The following is a 23728-nucleotide window of genomic DNA, read 5'->3' as shown; positions in this document are numbered from 1 at the left end:
GCTTGCATCTTTATTTTATATTCTTTTCTTCTCCTTTCATTTTTCTCAGTGCCCTGCATGTTTCCCTATTGCCAGCATAAATGGGACCAGGGACACTAATCTTGTCCAGTCAAGCACCTGATGCTTGAATTATCTTATAAATGTTTTCAACAAATTCCTATCCTCTATTATATTGTACCACTACTAATAGCAAAAATAATTAGGAACAAATATAACTGATGAAAAGCATATTGTTATTTATCTTATAATTGAGTACTTTGATGTTCCAGGCACTTTTATATAAATTACTGCTGATCCTTATATGTATCATGCAAAGAAGATGCTGTTGCTATTGTCCAGAGAAAGTAACTGAGGTTTAAAGAAACAAAGTGACTTGCTCAAAGACATATGTGTGGGGTTCCAGACTAGGTATGTGGAATCTATCTGCTTCTGCTAAAGTGCATTCCTTGGACAACCCCAGTGATGCAGAGGTCACCAAATGATGAAGCAGACAATGTTTCTTTTCCTCTTAATGGAAGAAGTGGTTTCATTAGAAAGGTTTTCTGCATATGAAGGTGAACTCAAACTGTCTTCTGTCAAGCCATTGATTACTCAGAGTAATCATAATCTATTATACTTATTCTCATATTTTCAGTGTTCGAACACATGTGTAACAGAGATTATTATTCATTAGCATAGTGTTATTTATGAGAATATTTCCCATACATATGCAGAGTGGCATCATCAAGTTTAGAGGTTAATTGAATACATCATAATATATACAGGTATTTCTCATGTATTCATTTAGTTTGGTAGGGATTTAGATTCACCAAAAAACTCAACACTTGCTTTATTTTTTCAATTGTACCCTAACTAGCTCAGCAGAATGTTATGTCCCAACAACCAAAGTGGTTTGAGTCCTTATTTTGTTGCTGTGAAGACACAGATCGCTACATTTACTGCTGGCAAGTTTTTGGTAATTTCTAAAGCAAAAGAAAATAATGCTACCCTCTGAACCCATACAGGCCAGTTTTACAAAAATTATTAGGACGTGGAAAATTAGGAATCATATCAAAAATTCATGGGATAAAACTTATTCTATTTCATTTCTTAAAACTTATTTACTCAGTATGAATTATTGACACCTACACTATGACAAAGTGCCAGGACCTGAAAGTGCATATGGAAATAGTATCTGGTCCTTAGTCAGATGGAGTTTGTGGTCAAATGGGGAGACAAATGATTTTGTCATAATGTAGCATGTGCTGCTGGGGTGCAGAGGATGCAGAAGAAGCTGGGTCTGATTTTGCAGAGGAAGTGACATTTGTAGTATGCTTTGAATTGAGATTAAGTGATTCTGGGAAGAGAAGGAGGCACTGAGAATAAGAGGCAGGCAAAGACAACATCATTCTAAAATAATAAGGATCTCTTTAAGAATTATAAACAAAATGGCATTAATAATAATAATGGCATCATCATGTCAACTGTTCTATAGATGATATGGTGAATAGATGGGAATTGAGTAAATCAGAAGATTAAAAACATTCTAGGCAAGAATGGATGTGGGCTAACTTAGGTAATAGCAGTAAAAATAGAGAGAGGGGACACAATGACAAGTCAAGGGTTAGCATTATGAACAGAACATATTAACTGATTTGGACAATCTCCATGTACCATTTCAAAACCGCCTTATCCAGATTCTCAAACAGTTTTGCACAGCTTCAGTCAGACAGTGCCTCTTCTTAAACTTACCTTCTGTGTACCTCTCCTTTTCTGATCTCAGGTTCTTCTGACCCTGTGGCAAGGGACACCTGCAGAACTTGCTCTATACTTACATATGTGCAACTGAGAAGTGTAAGAAGTTAATGCCCACAGAGCCATCTATGGCCAGGGGTAGATGATGGGTAAATGCTTCTTCCTTTCATCCCCAAAGCAGTCAGTTCTGAGACACATTGTATAAAGGAACTCAGAAGATCCCAGGTGATGGAGCATACAGTAACCCATAGTAATGACCAACAGTATAACAATCCAATCAGTCACCTATAGCAATGACCAGCACCATAAAAATTCAATCAACTGTAGCAAAGGCCAACACCATAGTGATCCAGTCAATCACCTATGGCAATGGCCAACACCATGACACATACTTACATTGACTTTTATTTCCTCTCTGTGTCACTAGCCTTGTTCTGCAGTCCCACGCCCTGTGTATCGATCCCCAAATAAACAGTCTGCATGAAAGCCTTTGTCTCAGGTTCTGCTGTTAAGGTTAAGCTAGGACAAGGTACTGGTTGATATAGAATTTCTGATATTTATACCATTTTTATAAGTTTCTTGTCCATATTCCTAATTCGGAGAAAACTCTACGAAGACCTTATGACTATATGCCCACAGATTAAGCAGATGTATGATCTGATGTTTCAGAGGGAAGATAAAAACAGCCATGCAATAAAATGATCAACACCTTAAGATGTGTTCCAGCATGACAGAATTAGCTGGACCAGTCAGATTCTTAGTGAGATCATACATGAGACAAAATAGAAGAAAAAGGAAAAAAACAAAAGCAAAACCAAAAAAACATTAGAAGCTTGAATAGAAAAGGAAGGGTAGATAGAAAAAAGCCATGAAGGAGAATTGTGCATATGTGCATCTGCAGGCTACAGTCCTGAGGAAGCAGAAACCATAAGTAAACAGATGCCATGAAGTAGTAAAAAGATACCCAAAGTATAAAGGAAATGTCAGCTGATAGTGAGAGAAAAAGAGAGCAGATGACAGAACAAGATGCCATAAGAAAGAGAAGGAACTTATTTCCATCTCTTGTTTCAGTCCTTCGCCACAAGTATTCTTACAAAAAAAACACAAAAAACAAAAAACCGTTTTAAAAAAGTGTTCTATGTAATTTTCTGACTCTTGTAACTAGGAGAGCGATACTAAAAGTTTGCCCATGCTGCTTTCTCTGGTAATATACAACAAAATCTTCCCACAGTCCTGAACAAAAGGAAGTTCCATCCAGACCTCCCACATACTTCTTTGAAAATCTTCCCTTTTAATTTCAGCACATTTTCATTGATTCCACTATCAGGAGAACAACCAGACTAAATCATCTAAGACTCATGACATTATGCAATAATTTGGAAATACCAAACACTTTAATGTAATTATCTTGTCTAAAACAGTTTAGCAAACAAAAAGTCAAGCTTCTGATGGATTATGCTAATAGGTCTCAGAAGCAATCATACTGGTTATTGTATTATTTTTCTTTCCCATGTGTCTGTTAGTACATTTCACTTGGTAAAGGATTGAGACAGACAGACAGATAGCATTTTTCTTTGTTTCTTAAAACTTGATGTTAAATCAATGTTATTATGCAAAAACACAATAATAGAAGTAATTTTAGTGGTAATGGACTTGGAAATAAGGAGGTGTCTGATGTTATCATTATAATTCAAATACAGAATCAGAAACATAAAAATTCATAATGAAAAGAAATAAAGCAAAAAGAGAATGTCAAACTGAAACTTTCCATCTTGGAAATATTGATAGACTATGGAAGGGGTGTCATCTAAATCAGGGATTAGAAAATATCCCCTGTAAAGAACCAGATAGTAAATATTTGTGGCTCCTGAGCCAAACAGCCTCTTTCATAACTATTGCAATCACCAAAGTAGAAGCATTTGCAAAAAGAGAAAACTCAGGCATTCATGTTCAAAGTTGGTAGAGTTCAAAGACAAGTCATTAAGAATATGGCCTTTTGGAGGGGAAGGGGTGAGTAATTTTGTGTCATGGAGAAGGGATGTTGCAGATTGAATTACCTAGGAAACAGAATCTGAACTAGACATTAGTGTGCTGGGGCTTTATAGGGTAGTGCTCCTGGGGGTGACCACCTGTGGAAGGAAATGGAAGAAAGTAGAATTGGGCAGAGGAAGATGTGAGGCTGTTGTGCCATCTTAACAAAGGCCTCAGACAATCATTATGAGGAGCTCCGAAGCTGGAATGACTCTTCCAGAGTTGTCCTAAGTTGTCATGGGAACAAGGTATTAGTGTTTCCATATTGATTAACCTTTAGTTAAGGAATGCTCTGGAATGGAAATGTATCATGAGGGGAGAGGACCTTCTCCAGTGGAAGTGATCCCCAAAGAGGGATGAGAGCTGAGGGCTGTCTGACAGCAGCATTCCCAGCTGCTCCTTCATTCCTAAAAGAGGATCTGTTGGTATTTCCTAGTATAAATATAGTCTACCCTTTACCTAGACTGTATCTGCCATTGATTAAATTTACTTTTTAAAATTTATTTTATTTATTTATTTTCCTTATTATTTATTTATTTTGGGGGGCTGCATCGGGTCTTAGTTGCAGCCCATGGGATCTTTGTTGAGGCATGTGGGATCTTTTTGTTACGGTGAGCGGTCTGCTTGGGTTTCTCTCTAGTTGTGGCATGCGGGTTTTCTCTCTCTAGTTGTGGGGTGGGGGCTCCAGGATGCGTGGGCTCTGTAGTTTGCAGTGCGTGGGCTATGTAATTTGCAGCATGTGGGCTCTGTAGTTTGCAGCACACAGGCTCTAGTTGAGGCGCTCAAGCTCAGTAGTTGTGGCACGCGGGCTTAGTTGCCCCGCGGCATGTGGGATCTTAGTTCCCTGACCAGGGATTGAACCCGCATCCCCTGCATTGGAAGGCGGATTCTTTACCACTGGATCACCAGGGAAGTCCCTATATTTACTTTTTTTTGTATAAAAAAAGTAGGTGCTCCAGTATTTCTAGGAAAAACTACAAGGAATATTAGTGGGATGGATTGTAGTCCCTCCTCAATAGCTGTGTCAGGGCTGCAACTGATAGTCTTTGTCTCCCTCCTCTGTACCCTTCCTAGACTCCACTGGTCAAGCTGGATGACCTGGTGGAGAGATCCAGATCTGTATCCTTGAGAGAGGTGAGCTCGTGTTCATCATACCCTTCTAAAAAAGGGGTTGGTTATTGAGCTTGTCCAGTTACAATCACAATTGGACAGGGAAGTTCAAAGAGGCACCCAAGTGCCTTGGCATGGGTGTGCCAAATTATTTATTCTGCCCTCATTTTGACAATTGCCTGATAAAAACAGCCCTGCCTCCTTCTGATAAATAGGATTAACCACTCCTGTTGAGATGATTGTTCTGCTTCTTGAATGCTAGTCCCTTTTCATGAACCCTGAAGTTCCAGAGTAGAAGTTACGGTTTATATTTCAGTAGGACTTCGCTGTTCCCTAATGGAAGCGTTCTGCCCATTGAAATCAGGACTTTTAAATTCAGAGCCCAAAGTTGCAAGGATGATAAGAACAAATCAGAAATCACATATTCTGATAAGGGATTAATGGTAACTGAGACCATTTCTGGGATCCTGGACCTATGCTTTAAAGTGTATACCACATCCTAGAAGATGGCTCTCCATCTTCTCAAGGTATTGTCCCCAGACTAGTGCATTAAACTGGCTGTTCCAGCACTCTGGCAGCTTCTGGCCAGTGTGGTATATCATATGACCTGTGGCACCCAAAGTCAAGGGCCAATTTTCATACCACCTTTGCTATAAGTGGGTCACTGGAATTGAAGTGATGTTAAGTGGGATTCCGTATTGGTGGATTAAACACTCTGTGAGAGAGTGGTAACGGCAGAAGCTGCACTTGCAGACAATGCCAACACGTGCCTGAAAATGTAGAAAGATTCTTCCTAGTTGTTCTGTGACTTTTCAGTGGTGGATGCTGTTTGATGGGTGTTAAAATATGATTTGAAAATCTTCACACTTTTTCCACTCACTTGTGTTTTTCTACATGCTTCTAACCCCAACTTCTCTTGTCCCTGACCTTCTAAATATTATTCATATTCATGTGTATTCTAACCTAAACTACTAATCTCTGCAAACAGTGAATGGCACACAGCTTCTAATGATTGATTAATCACTCTCCCATATGTGTTATCTTTTTCCAAAACAATCAAGATTAGCTATGGTCACCCAATTCCACTGTTCTTATAATTGCTAGTTCTCACCTGTATGGCACATGAAAGCAGCTAATACATTTGCTCAAAACAGTGTAATATCTCAGTTCATTATTGGTGAAGCTTTTGACATTGCACTCATATCTTATGCCAGGAAGAATCAATGCTCCACCTATAATCAGTGTTGGATCCCTTATTGCCAGCTGGGTGGCAAGTGATCCAGCTCCAGAATCCCATCCAAGAATCTGATTTCTCAGAATATTCTAGGCACCAGCAAAAATAGGTTAAGTTCCCCAAAGGCAAACTCTGATATGCAGATTAGTTTGCCAGAGATTTATTAGGGAACATTCTTGGAGTCACCACCTATGAAATAGAAGAGAATAGGATTGGCTAGAGGGAGAAGATGAGCTGTAATTCAGATGCAACAGAAGCTTCAACCGTCTCCATGAGAAAGTCTGAAACTAGGATGATCCTTCAGAATTTCCCCAAGAACTGGCAAGGGAACTACTTCTTTGTGTGGCCATGCTGACCAGTTATTGAATGAGGACTGACCTGGGAAATGTGTTATAAAAATATTACTGTTAAACAATTAAAGAGGATAACCAATATATTATTAAGAAATATATATATAGTTAATTTTTAATAAAATAGAATCCCCTACCTCTAATCTACATGACCTTAAGTACAGTAAAACATCCTTTCACTTCATCACTTATTTAAAGAACAGATATTTAACTAGTAGAAATCGTGCCAGGTACCATGTTAGATGTTGGAGAAATATAGTACAAAACTTATGGGTGTTACCCTCACAGAGTTAATTTTAAAATATAACATTTTCTTTTTTTCTCCTCCAGATAGAATTTGGAAACTCTTTTAGATCTTACTCAAATCACCTAATGAAGATACAGTTTTCTCTGTTTTTTTAGGGCTTACTGGTGGCTATACTGGGGGCAAAGTGGCAGATAAACACAAATTTTTAAAAATACATTAATGAATAATAAAAAAATCAAGTGAGTTAATATTTGTAATTACAAAATTGTAAGTGCTACAAATAAAACTAAATTATAATAAATACTAAGAAAGAGTTAAATAGAAAGCAAGTATTTAGACTGAGTTGAAAGTGGCTTTTATTAAAGAGTAGATGTCCAAAGAAATGATTTAAGGGCAAGAGCTTAGCATGTTAGAGAAACTATAAGAAGGCCAATGCTATTGCATTTAAGGAATAACTAAATCTAAAATTCCTGATTTTCTCTTAAATACATTCTATAATTCCTGAGAATGTCTGGTGCATTCTTCATGTGTTGTTATTCTTTGAAGTCAAGACCACATACAACTCTTTGCAGCCCCAATGACACTTGGCAGGGGGTTAGTCACATTATTGGAACTCAATAGGCTTTTGATTAAATAACTATAAAATTCACTAATTTCAAATACAAGAGAGTCGTTCTCTTTTAGATCTTTGAAAATATTCTATAATCAAACTAACATTATTCTCTGATTTAAATTTAAAATATAGCAGAGTGGGTACTTTCCATGTTGTTGTTTTTAAACAGCATGAACTCTGGCCAGAAGCACTTCAAGGAGCTAATCTGAGTAAGTCACCTTATTTCCTGGTGAAATTGTAAATTTCAGTATGGATGAAAAAAATGAAACCTCAAGATATTAATTAACTTGCTGAAGGTAACACATAGGTAAATGGCAGAACTTGGAACCTCTTAGATTTTCTGACTTTCTCTAACCATGAAACATCAAAATCAGAGTAACAATGGTTTTCTGAGTCTTTTTCTTCTTTTTTTAAATATTTAATGTCATATCATTGTTGGCAGGTGTTAAATTTTTATTGATAATAATGAGTACATTCAGGGAAAGTATCAGCTCTTTAATTTTTAAAAAATGTCTATCTTTGTGTCTTCCTTTTTAAGGGACTTACTACCACTTTATTAAAAAAGATTGTCGATAAATTCTGAATTCCCTAGGCAGTCTCTTAATCTGTTAGATCGTTATTTTTGTGGGGGGGAAAATGAGCTTCCTAGGAGACCTTTGTTGTTATTTTACCATGAGTTATTTCTACCTGAAGCTATAAAGTAGAAGGAATTCGAGTTCTAAGTTTGGTTCTTCTACTAGTACCAAATTTTCTTCTTCATCAGGGAACTTAGTTTCTCAACCTGAAAAGAGAGGAGTGGATAGATTAATCCTTGAGTCCTTTGCCACTCTGTCTTCTACATGTACATAAATCCATTACGTCTTCTTAAGCCTCCTTTTTATTTCAAACTATTATTTAAAGTCAAATAGGACATATATCAAATCAAGAAAGATAAAGGCAACAAAGCTTTTTGAGGACTATCAGTGTATGCAAATGCCTCTAGCAGAAAATATTCCCATCCTCAGGTGCTGAGTGCCTGGCTAGTGCTGGACACAAATGACAGAAATAATGACTTAATACTCATTTTATTAATTTCTTTAAACAGATGATGACAGTATGTGACACTGAGTATCTGAGGTTGTGATATTGGATGTATAGGTGAGTTTTTCAGGAATGTTTGGGCTTGTGCATCAGTAAGCCCCCTGCCATTGCAGTAAACGGAGGTCCAATGAAAACATGACCCTCTGTTTTCTTCCTAAACCAAATCTCCCATGGATTCTCACATTAGAAGGCTTCCTCCTAGGCCTCTTTCTCTTAGTCTTCTCTCCAAACCAAAATAGGTCCTGTGGTAGGCAGAACAGTGATCCCCAAAGATGTCCATGGCCTAACCCCTGAAACCTGAGTATGTTTGCATGGCAAAAGGCACTTTACAAATATAATTAAAGATCTGGACTTGGGAAGATTATCCTGGATTATTCAAGGGGTCTAATGTAGTCACAGGAGACCTTTTAAGAGGGAGGCAGGAGGGTCAGAGCCATAATAGGAGATGTGTTCATGGAAGTAGAGGTCAGAGAGAGAAGGTGAGATTTAAAGCTACACTGCTGGACATAGAAACAGACTATGAGCCGAGGGAGGCAGGTGACCTCTGGAAAAGTCAAGGACACAGAATCTAGAAAGGACGTAGCTCTGCTAATGCATTTTAGACTTCTGACATGAGCAATAAGATAAATTTGTGTTGTTTTAAGCTACTAAATTTGCAGTAATCTGGGAGAGCAGCAATAGGTAATTGATACAGTTCCCAATCTCAATCTCTAAAGAAAGAATATCCCTTCTTAAATTAGTGTAAGAATGAATAGAAGACAAAGATTCACATTATCAACTCTCTGTGGGTTATAAAGATTAAATGTTATTAAAATATGACATTGAGATTTGTACTTTGGTTGCCATGGTGATTATTAGATCTGCATCTATGTATTATTTTGAGCAACATGATCCATTTTGAATAAAACAAAAAAAATGCAACATATTCTTATGGTTCATTACAAATATATAACCCTTGGAAATAAACATTTCAGGTTCCATTTCAGTAATTAAAAGAAAAATATTGACCGTGTCCTGGGTACCGTATAACTGTATCTGTGTGTGTATGTGTGTGTGTGTTTCCCATACTATGTGGAAAGCATTATCTTCAAATTTCTTTCATATGACCATAATTTCTAATTATTAATTCATGTTGTCATTTCTGAATATTTATAGCATAATTTAAATAGATTCATAACTACAAAATCTTTGGAAATGTTATTGGCCTATAACTAATAGTTGAGATATGGCCTGGGTTCCCATTTTTGAGTCTTCACTTCCCCTTCATTCTTACTTCGTAAAATATCACTTCTGTTATTCTTCATCTGTCTCTTCCCTTCAAATGAACTCCTTCTGTAACACTGAGATGCCAGGAATTGATGCAATTAAAAGTAGTGCATTTCTCTGAGGAATGACCATTATCAAATGTTACAGAACATTACATTCCAAACATGAAACTCTGTTGGTAGAATTTCTAATGTCTGTAATCTTTAGTATTTTTAACTTTCACTTATAATAAATTTCACAGTTTGCAAAGCACTTTCCTTTGGGAAGAACACAAGGTTCAGAGTTATCATTAGGGTTCTGACCCCAACTCTGCCACTTACAAGCTAGGTGGACAGTGGCAACTTGCTAAGTATTTCTCATTTTTCTTATCGAAAGAAGTAGGGCTTCCCTGGTGGCGCAGTGGTTAAGAATCCACCTGCCAATGCAGGGGACATAGGTTTGAGCTCAGGTCTGGGAAGATCCCACATGCCGTGGAGCAACTAAGCCCGTGAGCCACAACTACTGAGCCTGCGCTCTAGAGCCCATGAGCCACAACTACTGAAGCCAGCGCACCACAACTACTGAAGCCTGCGTGCCTAGAGCCCGTGCTCCACAACAAGAGAAGCCACTGCAGTGAGAAGCACACGCAACGCAACGAAGAGTAGACCCCGCTCACGGCAAGTAGAGAAAGCCCGCAAGCAGCAACGAAGACCCAATGCATCCAAAAGTAATAATAATAATAAAAAAAGTAAATAGGGACTTCCCTGGTGGCACGGTGGTTAAGAGTCTACCTGCCAGTGACTTCCCTGCTGGCGCAGTGGTTAAGAATCCGCCTGCTGACGCAGGGGTCACGGGTTCCAGACCTGGTCTGGGAAGATCTCACATGCCGTGAGCAACTAAGCCTGTGCACCATAACTGCTGAGCCTGTGCTCTGGAGCCCGTGAGCCACAGCTACTGAGCCCGTGTGCTACAACTACTGAAGCCTGTGTGCCTAGAGCCCGTGCTCCACAACAAGAGAAGCCACCGCAATGAGAAGCCCGTGCACTGCAACGAAGAGGAGCCCCTGCTGCTGCAACTAGAGAAAAGCCCGTGGGCAGCAGCGAAGACCAATGCAGCCCAAAATAAATTAATTAATTACAAAAAAAAAAGTAAATAATAGTGAAAGTGATAATGTTTATCTTACATGTTTATTTTGAAGATGAAATGAGGTAATTTTTGTAAAAAAATGTATGTTAAGCTATTAAAACATACTATGCAAATATGGTAACAATTCTTAATGTTACTATTATTGGGTAACTATTGATGAATAAAAAGTTAAAACGTAGTGACTTAAGACAATAAACATGTATGACATCACAGCAGCTGTGCATCAAAATTCTGGGTGTGGCTTAGCTGAGTTCTCTGGTGCCAGGTGTCTTAGAAGTCTGACTCAAGGTACAACTGTCTCACCTCTCCACTCCAGCAGATCTACTTCCAAGCTCCTGCACAATGCTGTTGGCAGATTCAGTTCCTTGAGAGCAGTTGGAATGAAGCCTCAGTTCCTGGCTAGCTGTGGTCCCTGGGACCACCCTCAGTTCCTTGCTCTGTGGGTGTCTCCATAGGGCAGCTTATGACAGACATGGCAGTTGGCTTCCCTCAGAGAAAGCAAGAGTACAAGAGAGGGAACCCAAGATAGAAGCCACAGTCTCTTAGTAACTTAATCTCAGAAGTGACATCCCATCATTTTTGTTGTACAGTTATCTTTCAGTATCTGTGGGGGGTTGGTTCCAGGACCCCTGTGGATACCAAAATCCGAGGATGCTCAAGTCCCTTATGTAAAATGATGTAGCACATCCTCCTGTATACTTTCAGTCATCTCTTGATTACTTATAATGCGTAATACAATACAAATGCTATGTAAATAGTTGTAAACACAACACAAATGTGATGTAAATAGTTTCCAGTGAGCAGTGATTCAAGTTTTGCTTTTTGGAACTTTCTGGAATTTTTTTTCTGAATATTTTCAGTCCAAGTTTGATTGAATACTTGGATGCAGAACCTGGAGATACAAAGGGCCGGCTGTATTCTATTCATTAGAAGTGATTTCATTAAGCTTAACTCATACTCAAGTGGAGGACTTAACAGAAGGATGTGAATTCCAAGAAGTGGAGGTTATCGGGGGCCATCTTGGAGACTGCCTACCATAATCATTGTTATGCAGTTCTAAAAACTGTCCTCCACGAAAATTCTGGGCATTGGTCAAGGCATTTTCCTTTAAAAGGAGTCTCTTGAATAGTTAGCTGAAGGCAAAATAGACACTCAAATCCAGTTTTAAAGCTCCACTTCCTTATACATTTGAATGTATAGTTTCCTGATTATATTAAAGTATAAGGAATGTTTTTATAACTTCTCTTACCAGAAGTTTTTATCTAGTGCTGGGCCTGGGAATACATGAAGTTGCAAAGTTCTGCAAAGCACTTGGTTGCAGAGGAAAAACAGATTAATACTCTTTTAACTATGGCTGCACCAATGGGTACAGCATGCATTCATGATTTCCAAAACAATTATTTTGAATTTAATAGCTCTCCAACTCCTCCTCTGGTGCTGCGACAGGACTACTGATTTAATAGTGCACCAAGCTGCTGGAAACCAGAGGTTAAAACCTGTGGTTAAATGATTCGGGTGAGTGGTATTGAAAACTATCACCACATGGACAGTTCTCAGGCTCCGGGAAGGGGGAAGGGGAGGGTGGTATAGGGAAGAGGATAAAGAGGAAAACAGAACAAAACGGGAAAAGCCACCAGGCAGCTGAGGCTTTCAGTGGCACTCAGATACTGCCAATTTTTCTTTTTTTTTTTGTCACTTCAAATGTTAAATTGAGGTGATTTTAAAACTCTTGTTTGTTTTGTTTTGCTTTCAGTGAAAAAGTGAAAATTAAAAGATAGTGGGAATAAAGTGTGGGGAGAGCTTTTGACAGCTGAAGGATGGAAAACCCATTACCCATAATCATAATAATACAAACCTGGCTGGGCAATTCTGAGGGAGGGAACCTCTCACAGGAGAGGCGCTGGAACTGACCCAGTCCTAGCAGGCCCTGGGGCCATCACAGGAATGAGATTGCAAAGCCCCAGGGAGAAGCATTGAAGGCTGCCAACAAGGCGGGCTCTGAAAGCTGCGCTCTGCCATGACAATGGCAAGCGGGAGAATTGACAGTGCACTGATTGGCAGTGGGTGGGAAAATGCAGGAATAGGCTGCCTGCCCGAGGGCCAGAGACCTGGTTGGAGAGGGATGGGAGAGGCCGGCAGAGCTACAGAGGAAACCTGCGTGGCCAGGAAAACAATGTATCTAATCAGAAATCAGTTAAAGGAATAGATGGGGGCTTTAAATCCAGAACATGAAATACAAAGATGGAAAAACAGAAAATAGAGAAAGATTTTTAAAACGAGCGTTTCTCCATGTGATAGAAATAAACTTTATTTTGTATAAATGTGGGGGTATTTTTATTTTTACAAATTTTATTGACATACGGAAAAGTACACAAATTGTCTTTAATAGCTCAATGAATTTTCAGATTTTCACTTTTTAATCAGCACCCACATTTAAATTAAAGACTATGACCTGCCCTCAGAAAGTCCGTCATACCCTCTATCATTTACTACCCACACCCCATCCCAAGAATAATCACCATACTATCATCCAACAGCATAGATTAATGTTTCTGTTTGAACTTCATATAAATGAAATCTTCCCTGGTGGTACAGTGGTTAAGAATCTGCCTTCCAGGGGCTTCCCTGGTGGCGCACTGGTTGAGAGTTCACCTGCCGATGCAGGGGACACGGGTTCGTGCCCCAGTCCGGGAGGATCCCACGTTCCGCGGAGCGGCTGGGCCCGTGAGCCATGGCCGCTGAGCCTGCGCGTCTGGAGCCTGTGCTCTGCAACGGGAGAGGCTACAACAGAGAGAGACAGGCCTGCGTACCGCAAAAAAAAAAAAAAAATCTGCCTTCCAATGCACGGGACTTGGATTTGATCCCTAGTTGGGGAACTAAGATCCCACATGCTGCGGAACTAAGATCCCACATGCCGCGTGCTGCAACTATTGAGCGCGTGTGCTCTGGAGCCACCTGCCACAACTGGAGAGAAGCCTGTGTGCAGCAATGAAGATCCCGCATGTGACATGTGATGCAGCCAAATAAATAAATATTTTTAAAAATTTAAATGGAACCTTATAGTATGCTCTTTTGTCTGGTCTCTTTTGCTCAACATCGTTTCTGAAATTCATCCATGTCCTGTGCCAAGGATTTCTCATTTTCATTGCTATATAGAATTCCAATGTGTGACTGTATCACAAACTAGTTATTTGTTCTTCTTTTGAAGGGTATGTGAGTAGTTTCTAGTTTGGGGCTGTTTTTAGTAGTCTTGTTTTGAATATTTTAGTATTGGTCTTTCATGGCCATATCTTTGGGCTTTATACCTACAGGTGTAATTGAGAGTCATCGAGGATGCAAAGATTCAGCTTTGGTAGATATTACCAAGTGCTTTTCTAAAGTAATCGTGCCAGTTTATGCCCCTGCCAATGGTGTATGAATTTCCATTATTGCACATACTTGCCAGCATGTGCTATTGTTTGTCTTTAGCACTATAGCAATTATAGTAGATATGCATGGATGATACTTTAACATATTAACTAATGTGTGTTTCCTCCTTTCCTACCTCTTGAAGCCCAAACCCCGTACCTCCACCCAGGCAGCTAGCCATGACCCAGGACAACCAAATAGTAAACAGAATGGTGGAGGCGGGTCCTAAGGAAGGATCACATGGGACAGGTTGAACTGGGACAATGGCAAGACTGCCCTGACCCACAAAAATGTCAGCTCCAATGGTAGCACTTCTTATTCCCCTCCACCCCCCAGATCCATACAGAAGTTGCCTCTAATTTAAATACTAGCAATCAATAGATAGCCGTGTAGTTACAGGGTAGAGACAAATTAAAACACCTTAGGCATGGAGTAGGGAACAGGAGTGAACCCCAGTTCTGGTCTAAAAAGTAGAAAGACATTTGGCAAGTCACTGGACTTACCTGAACCCCAAATGTCTAATCTGTAAATGCCAGAGACACTTCTTTACGATGCACAATGTATTAAACTATCTCCTTAAAAAATTCATTCAGTACTGTTAATTTTTCATTTCGTGAAATATATCAAACACTGTTTTCTATTTGGATGACAATTCAGCTCATCCTTTATTCTCTAGGTTTTACTGCCAGTTGACCATTGGAATTGCAATTAGATTATAAATGGCATCACAAATCAGGAAGAGATTATTTCAGATTTACATTTTTCTAATTAAAATCAGATGTTAAAATTTTTGCATTGTACAAAGAACATTTCAAGTTTTACATGCAAAATGTAAAGAGTGATTCTAAAGAGAAAAATCCTATGTTTCCTAATTATTTAAAAAATATTTCTCAAAATAGCAATTGAGGTGAAATATTGGCCAAATGTGTATTAATTAATCTTTGGTAGAGATGGAAATATTTGGTTAGGATTCTCTTTCAGCGTCTTCCTGTTTGCTTTCCAGATTCATTCCAGATACACGTATAGCTGTGTTTAGAGTATAACTATAGAGTGCAGATACTGTATATTCATATTTGCTTAATTGTGAAAAACAAAGAAATAGATTCCTCCTCAAAGAAAACCAGTTTCCAAGCCATGGGTCTTATTTGGATTCATCAGAAAAAGCAGAGGTAACCAAGAAGAATCTCCAAAGGGAGAAGAAAAAAAAAAAAACTAAACTATCTTTAATCCAAAGTCAGAGAAGATATGGAAAAAGCAAAGCTTGGAAATGTTAGTAGCAGAAAGACAATCTTTCCAGAGACAGTCTCTGCATATGGTCCTTGCATTATTTCCTCTTTAGTAAGTCAGAAAACCATGAGATTAAAAAAAAATCTTTATGGCTTGAAAGTAAACATGAATTTGAATGGAAGGCTGATAAAACTCATAAGTAAAAATCAAGTTTTAATATTTCAGTGAAGTAATTAATAATTCTGTTCCAGGGTCCTGAATAACTCATAAACTAATTGAAGGAATGGGTGTGATTCTTGAAAGAGATACAACTACAAAGATGTATCTCTCTCTATCAGACACCTAAAGCAGGAATAAACCCAAAGTGACAAAAGGTGTTCATAGAGGGACCCTGACCATGGTTCATTACAAGTGTTCTTTGAACTTTGTGGCCTGAAAAGGACTAGAATATTAACTATTTTTTTCAACGTAGTGCTTCACATTTGTTTCCTTTTAAAACTTTCAAAACGTATATATATATATGTATACACACATATATGTATATATGTATATATATGTATAAGTGTATATATATGAACTTATCAGTGTATCATGAATATCTAAATGTATATTTCTATTTATATGTGTATGTGTGTGTTTATATATATATATATATAGAGAGAGAGAGAGAGAGAGAGAGAGAGAATCCTAAATCAAACTGCTAAAATTGATTCTGATGTATAGAAACTGTTTATCTTTTCTAAAGTGCTAACTGGACATATATGCCTTATTAAATAAAAGATAGTTAAGCAGTGAATAGCTCAAGTTATATGATGTCAGTAAATACTTAATTTCATTAAAAACTTACTTTCTTGAAATAGCTTAAATCCACTCAACATGAGTCAGTCCACTAGTTTATGCTTTAAGTGCTCAAACATGATCATCTAATGTGGAACTCAGTAACCTGTGGGAAGGCTATTAGATTTCACAGGTATATTAATAAAAATACAACAATAAGCAATATGTAACAGCAACACATTTTCTTTCATGTTAGGTGAGAGAACTAAAACCAAAAGGTTAATAATCTTACCCAAGGCTTTACAATAAGTGATGAAACCCAGAACAGTCTGATGCAAATATGCCCTTTAAAATGATGCTGTGCTTCCTTAGAAAAAAACAGAGATTCTGCTTCTGTAACCCAAATAACAAGGCAATGAGGACCACAGATGGCATCCCAGCTGTGTCTAATATACACCTGGGAAAGCAGTGTCACCTGAAACCATTTCACATCACACAAACAGAAACAAAGTTTTGCCAATTATCTGGTTAATTCTGTTAATTTCAGTGAAGCAGTGAGGTTTCAAAATAAATTTTATTTGTCCTGAAACTTTGATTTGGCTGTCTGCATCTATTGAAGGAACTGGGTAATCAGGAAATCTTCACCAAGCCCTGCTTGGCCACATCCAGCTATGTATCATTAAATAATCTTATTCAATCTGGTGTGAAATTTGGATATTCTGTCTTAAGTATTGTATATGTTCGTCGTGTATTATTCTGGATCATACATAGACTGCTACTTAATCATTTTCAAAGATTGTGTGACATATATTTGATCACATGGTAGAATTAGAACTTTAAGTATCAGAGTGGCAGGTTAGATGATGAGGAAGGTGGAAGGAGGAAGGTCCAAGGGCTGGAAAGAGAATTACTTCTGTTGTAATTTATCACCTCTTTTCTCTCAATATAGAGAGACCTTTAATGATGTGTGTGTATTTATTTTAAAGACCACTTGGGGAGAGTCTGTTAACTGTCATCAAATAAATTTCGTATGATCATTCTTACATTCATTTATTTCCAATGCATTCTGAAATAGAAAAGAAAGTTTCATGTTGTCATTCTCTATACTAGATATTAATTCCTAGATGAGTTTGATTTTTTTTTTTTGCACTTGAACGGTGATAAAATGAAGCTATTTTGAAGCACATTAAATCTGCAAATTTGAACACTTTGATGTCAGTGTTCATTTTCTTGCAAGGTATCCTATTTTCACCTTCATAAAATTGAATGCTTGCATGTACCATATAATTAAATTTAGCCATACCAAAAGCTCAAGTCTATGCATTTATTAACTCTTGACTTCGTCACTGCCTAGGAAATTTGATAAAGTTTTCTACAGTTTTCTTAGTCTCTGATGTAACTTATCTAGTAAGTAGTTCAAATCTGCAGTTTAGGGAAAGCAAATATTACTTTCTTATTTCCATGGCCTCTATCACAATGAAACAGTACTGTTCTGGCAAAGACATTTATGATTGGCGAGGAATTCTTTTCTCCTGGGATATGGGACTCCCTTCAATGTTGGCTCTAGTATCTGCCCTAAGGAACCGAATTGCTCTTCTGAGGGAAGTAGAAATTAGCTGTTGCTCTTCAAGACTGAGATTTATAAAATACATTCTGGCTGGTCACCAGAAAATGAAAATTTTGCAAATCTTGGAAAGTTTGAAGCTGCTAAAGGTGTCATATGCAATCTGTTCCTTGAGCAGGATTTTATTCAGATCAGTTCTACAGGAAACCTAGAGGATATAATAAGAAAAAGGACAGAGAGGAGCAGATTCACTGGAATAGAAACTCACAAAGCACCCAACATGAAATTGTTAAATGATAGATGTGCTTTTCAAGGCAAAGGGCCACAGCCCCATCTCATCTATTAACCTAATTGCTGATATATTTTTGCTTCCTCTGGCATTGCCAAATATAAACTAATAGTCTTTCCTGCCTCATCTCCACTCACCCCCACCACATGTCTACTCTCTGATCAAAACAGATGACGAATATTTTCCCAAAGACCCCTCTGATTTACCCTTCTGTTTCCTTACTTACTCCAGTTTCTCTGTTTAAATTACTTATTATATGCTCACTGGTTAAGTACAACCCAGAAGTTAAAGCTTAGATATCATTTCTTTTGTGGATGTCCTCTACTATCTGTCAGTCTTCAAAAGTACTGCCTGTACATGCTGTCTCTATTTGCTTACATCCCTGTCACTCTTCAACCCACTCGGATCTGGTTTTGCCATACTATTCCACTGAGCATATCCTTACAGAGTCACTAAAGCCATCCATACTCCCCAGTGAATGGCTTTCTCTGTCCTCATCATACTAGATTTTTCTGTAGCTTTCAAAAGAGTAAACCATGGCTTTCTTTTTCAAACTCTCTCCTGTCTTGACTTTTGAAACTCACCTCTCTGCTGACTTTCCTGTTAATTCCTTGGCTTCTTTCTCATTTTTCTTTGCTAGCTCCACTGTATCCCACATCTAATCCAAGTTTTGTCTTCTTTGTAAATAACAACAAGTCTTCATTTCACTGTCTAAGCACAGAAGTTTGTGAGACAGTCTCCCCACAAATGTATACAGACTGGTTAGCCAGCATTCTTTTTGTGCTGGTCATCTATATTAATCAGGGTTCTCCAGGAGAAGAAAAAAAAAACCCAAAACACTCTAGATAGACAGATAGATGATAGATGAATGGGTGAATGGATGGATAAATAGACAGATAGATAGATAGATATGGAGAGATGAGGTTTTTTAAATAAATAATTGGCTCACATGATTATGGAGGTCTAGAAGTCCCAATCAGCCATTTGCAAGCTGAAGACCCAGGAAAGCCAGGGGTGGTATAGTTAAAAGGCCTGGGAGGGACTTCCCTGGTGGTGCAGTGGTTAAGAATCCGCCTGCCAATGCAGGGGACACGGTTCAAGCCCTGGTCTGGGAAGATCCCACATGCCGTGGAGCAGCTCAGCCTGTGCTCCACAACTACGGAGCCTGCGCTCTAGAGCCCACGCGCCACAACTACTGAAGGCCGCGCACCTAGAGCCCGTGCTCCGCAACAAGAGAAGCCACCGCGCCCATGCACTGCAACAAAGACCCAATGCAGCCATAAATAAATAAATTAAAAAAAAAAAAAAAAAAAGGCCTGGGAGCCAGAGAATGATGGTATAGATTCCAGTCTGAGTCTGAAGGCCTGAGAACCAGGAACGGTGGGGACAGGAGAAGACTGATGTGCCAACTCAAGCAGTATAGCAGATAGCACAAATTACTTCTTCCTCCACTGTTTTGTTCTATTCTGGCCACCAGTATTGGGGAGGGCAATCTGCTTTACTCAGTCTTCTAATTCAAATGCTAATCTCATCTAGAAACACCTTCACAACACATCCAGACATAATATTTAACCAGATATTTGGACATCTCATGATCCAGTCAAATTGTCACATAAAATTAGCTAGCACATCATCCAAAGGAATAAGAATCTAGCCAACATTTATCTAATCTTATCCACAGGATATCAGGGAACATGATGGTATCATGTGTTAATATCTTGGTAGATGAATCAGTAGGATTACACAGCCATCACACAACAAGAAACATTGATGCCCTGAGATTGAAATAGGAAATAAAAATAACTGACCAGATAAAAGCTCTTTGAGGCTACCTCAGGCAGCAGTCTTTAACCAGAGTATAGAGAAGCAAATAGCCAGATGGTTTCCACTCACCAGGCTAGGAAAAGGAAATGCAGTGTTTCAAAGTTATCATCATTCTGAAGTCTGACTGTCTCCGCATTATGGGATTTTGTCATCTCAATCTCCAAAGGGTGAGGAGTCATCTTTATGCTTGAGACAAAAAGCTGCTTCAGGACTCTGGAGTTGCACAGGGCACACAGTCTTCTATGTTGTCAGACAAACAGCTGTTATCCATGTCTGTGGAAAAGCAACAGCTGATGTTTTCTGACATGGTGTTATGTTTACATATCATGGAGTAATGAGTCTGTTCCATGCTGAAAATGAAGCCACATCAAGGGGCAGTACAGTGACACTGTAGGTCTTATCATGGAATCACATAATCTCATAAATGGAAAAGTTCTTTGGCTTTTAAGCACAAGCATTCATCAGATCATGCAATCAAACTGAAATGTGCAGTGGCAATTTTATTGGGTTCAGAGCATCTCACTTTAAGGGGAGAACTAAGATATCACAGTATGTCGAAAACAGAAGAATTAACATCATGAGAGATTTAGGGGAAAAAAGGGGACAGGGGAATGGCTGAAGTCAGTGGGAATGTTTAAACAGGAGAAGAATGAAATGGTGAGAAAATAAAGTACATGAAAAGTAGATTCAACTATTGTAATTTTAAAAACCTATTTTTAAAAATATTTATTTACTTATTTGGCTGTGCTGGGTCTTAGTTGTGGCATGCAGGATCTTTTTTTTTTTTTTTTTTTAAGTTGTGGCCGTGGACTCCTAGTTGCAGCATGTGGGATCTAGTTCCCTGACCAGGGATTGAACCCGGGCCCCCTGCATTGGGAGTGTGAACCACCAGACAACCAGGGAAGTCCCAAAACTTATTTTTATTGAGTGTATATAATTTTAATATATTATAATTAATATATATTAATATTTATATACTATTCAAGAGAAATAATTTTTCCAATGTTTTGCAAGAATATAAATTTAGGCCTAATAGAAATAAGAATGTTCAGAGTAGGAACGGTCCAGAGAAGGGGCACATTTCTTGGGGATGCAGTAACTTGCATATCTCTGCTCAAACATACAACAACGTGTTTAAAAGGGGCTTAACCATCAGATTGGATGTCTATGAACATCTATCAAGTGTCTTGCCATTTATAACTTGAGAATTAAGAAGAGTTGCCTTGTATAAGCACCTTCGAAAAGGTCATTGTGTTTGTTTTTTTTAACAACTTTATTGGAGTATAATTGCTTTACAATGGTGTGTTGGTGTCTGCGTTATAACAAAGTGAATCAGCTATACATATACATATATCCCCATATCTCTTCCCTCTTGCATCTCCCTCCCACCCTCCCTATCCCACCCCTCTAGGTGGTCACAAACCACCTAGCTGATCTCCCTGTGCTATGCGGCTGCTTCCCACTAGCTATCTATTTTACATTTGGTAGTGTATATATGTCCATGCTGCTCTCTCACTTCGTCCCAGCTTACCCTTCCCACTCCCCGTGTCCTCAAGTCCATTCTCTAAGTCTGTGTCTTTAATCCTGTCCTGCCCCTAGGTTCTTCAGAACCATTTTTGTTTTAGATTCTATATATATGTGTTAGCATATGGTATTTGGTTTTCTCTTTCTGACTTACTTCACTCTGTATGACAGACTCTAGGTCCATCCACCTCACTACAAATAACTCAATTTCATTTCTTTTTATGGCTGAGTAATATTCTATTGTATATATGTGCCACATCTTCTTTATCCATTCATCTTTTGATGGACACTTAGGTTGCTTCCATGTCCTAGCTATTGTAAATAGAGCTGCAGTGAACATTGTGGTACATGACTCTTTTTTGAATTATGGTTTTCTCAGGGTATATGCCCAGTACTGGGATTGCTGGTTTGTATGGTAGTTCTATTTTTAGTTTCTTAAGGAACCTCCATACTGTTCTCCATAGTGGCTGTATCAATTTACATTCCCACCAACAGTGCAGGAGGGTTCCCTGTTCTCCACACCCTCTCCAGCATTTATTGTTTGTAGATTTTTTGATGATGGCCATTCTGACTGGTGTGAGGTGATACCTCATTGTAGTTTTGATTTGCATTTCTCTAATGATTGGTGATGTTGAGCATTCTTTCATGTGTTTCTTGGCAGTCTGTATATCTTCTTTGGAGAAATGTCTGTTTAGGTCTCCTGCCCATTTTTGGATTGGGTTGTTTGTTTTTGTGATATTGAGCTGCATTAGCTGCTTGTAAATTTTGGAGATTAATCCTTTGTCAGTTGCTTCATTTGCAAATATTTTCTCCCATTCTGAGGGTTGTCTTTTTGTCTTATTTATGGTTTCCTTTGCTGTGCAAAAGCTTTGAAGTTTCATTAGGTCCCATTTGTTTATTTTTGTTTTTATTTCCATTTCTCTAGGAGGTGGGTCTAAAAGGATCTTGCTGTAATTTATGTCATAGAGTGTTCTGCCTATGTTTTCCTGTAAGAGTTTTATAGTGTCTGGCCTTACATTTAGGTCTTTAATCCATTTTGAGTTTATTTTTGTGTATGGTTTTAGGAAGTGTTCTAATCTCACTTTTACATGTAGCTGTCCAGTTTTCCCAGCACCGCTTATTGAAGAGGCTGTCTTTTCTCCATTGTATATTCTTGCCTCCTTTATCAAAAACAAGGTGACCATATGTGCATGGGTTTATCTCTGGGCTTTCTATCCTGTTCCATTGATCTATATTTCTTTTTTTTGTGCCAGTACCATACTGTCTTGATTACTGTAGCTTTGTGGTAATAGGTTGAAGTCAGGGAGCCTGATTGCTCCAGCTCTGTTTTTCTTTCTCAAGACTGCTTTGGTTCTTTGGGGTCTTTTGTGTTTTCATACAAATTGTGCAATTTTTTGTTCTAGTTCTGTGAAAAACGCCATTGGTAGTTTGGTAGGGATTGCACTGAATCTGTAGATTGCTTTGGCTAGTATAGCCATTTTCACAATGTTGATTCTTCCAATCCAAGAACATGGTGTATCTCTCCATCTGTTTGTAGCGTCTTTAATTTCTTTCATCAGTGTCTTATAGTTTTCTGCATACAGGTCTTTTGTCTCCTTAAGTAGATTTATTCCTAGGTATTCTTTTTTTGCCATGGTAAATGGGAGTGTTTCCTTCAAATTTCTCTTTCAGAATCTTCATCATTGGTGTATAGGAATGCAAGAGATTTCTGTGCATTCATTTTGTATCCTGTTAGCTTACCAAATTCATTGATTAGCTCTAGTAGTTTTCTGGTAGCATCTTTAGGATTCTCTATGTATAGTATCATGTCATCTGCAAACAGTGACAGCCTTACTTCTTTTCTGATTTGGATTCCTTTTATTTCTTTTTCTTCTCTGATTGCTGTGGCTAAAACGTCCAAATCTTTGTTGAATAATAGTGGTGACAGTGGAGAACCTTGTCTTGTTCCTGATCTTAGAGGAAATGGTTTCAGTTTTTCACCATTGAGAACAATGTTGGCTGTGGGTATATCATATATGGCATTTATTATGTTGAGGTAAGTTCCCTCTATGCCTACTTTTTGGAGGGTTTTTATCATAAATGGGTGTTGAATTTTGTCAAAAGTGTTTTTGCATTTATTGAGATGATCATATGGTTTTTCTCCTTCAGTTTGACAGTATGGTTTATCACACTGATTGATTTGTGTATACTGAAGAATCCTTGCATTCCTGGGATAAACCCCACTTGATCATGGTGTATGATCCTTTTAATGTGCTGTTGGATTCTGTTTGCTAGTATATTGTTGAGGATTTTTGCATCTACGTTCATCAGTGATATTGGCCTGTA

The sequence above is a fragment of the Delphinapterus leucas genome, chromosome 20 (genome assembly GCF_059928025.1).
Source record: "Delphinapterus leucas isolate spDelLeu-1000000601 "Yukka" chromosome 20, BTC_Dleu_Yukka2, whole genome shotgun sequence".
NCBI classification, from domain to species: Eukaryota; Metazoa; Chordata; class Mammalia; order Artiodactyla; family Monodontidae; genus Delphinapterus; species Delphinapterus leucas.
The sequence above is the reverse complement of the archived record's forward strand: the minus strand, read 5'-3'. Positions refer to the sequence as shown.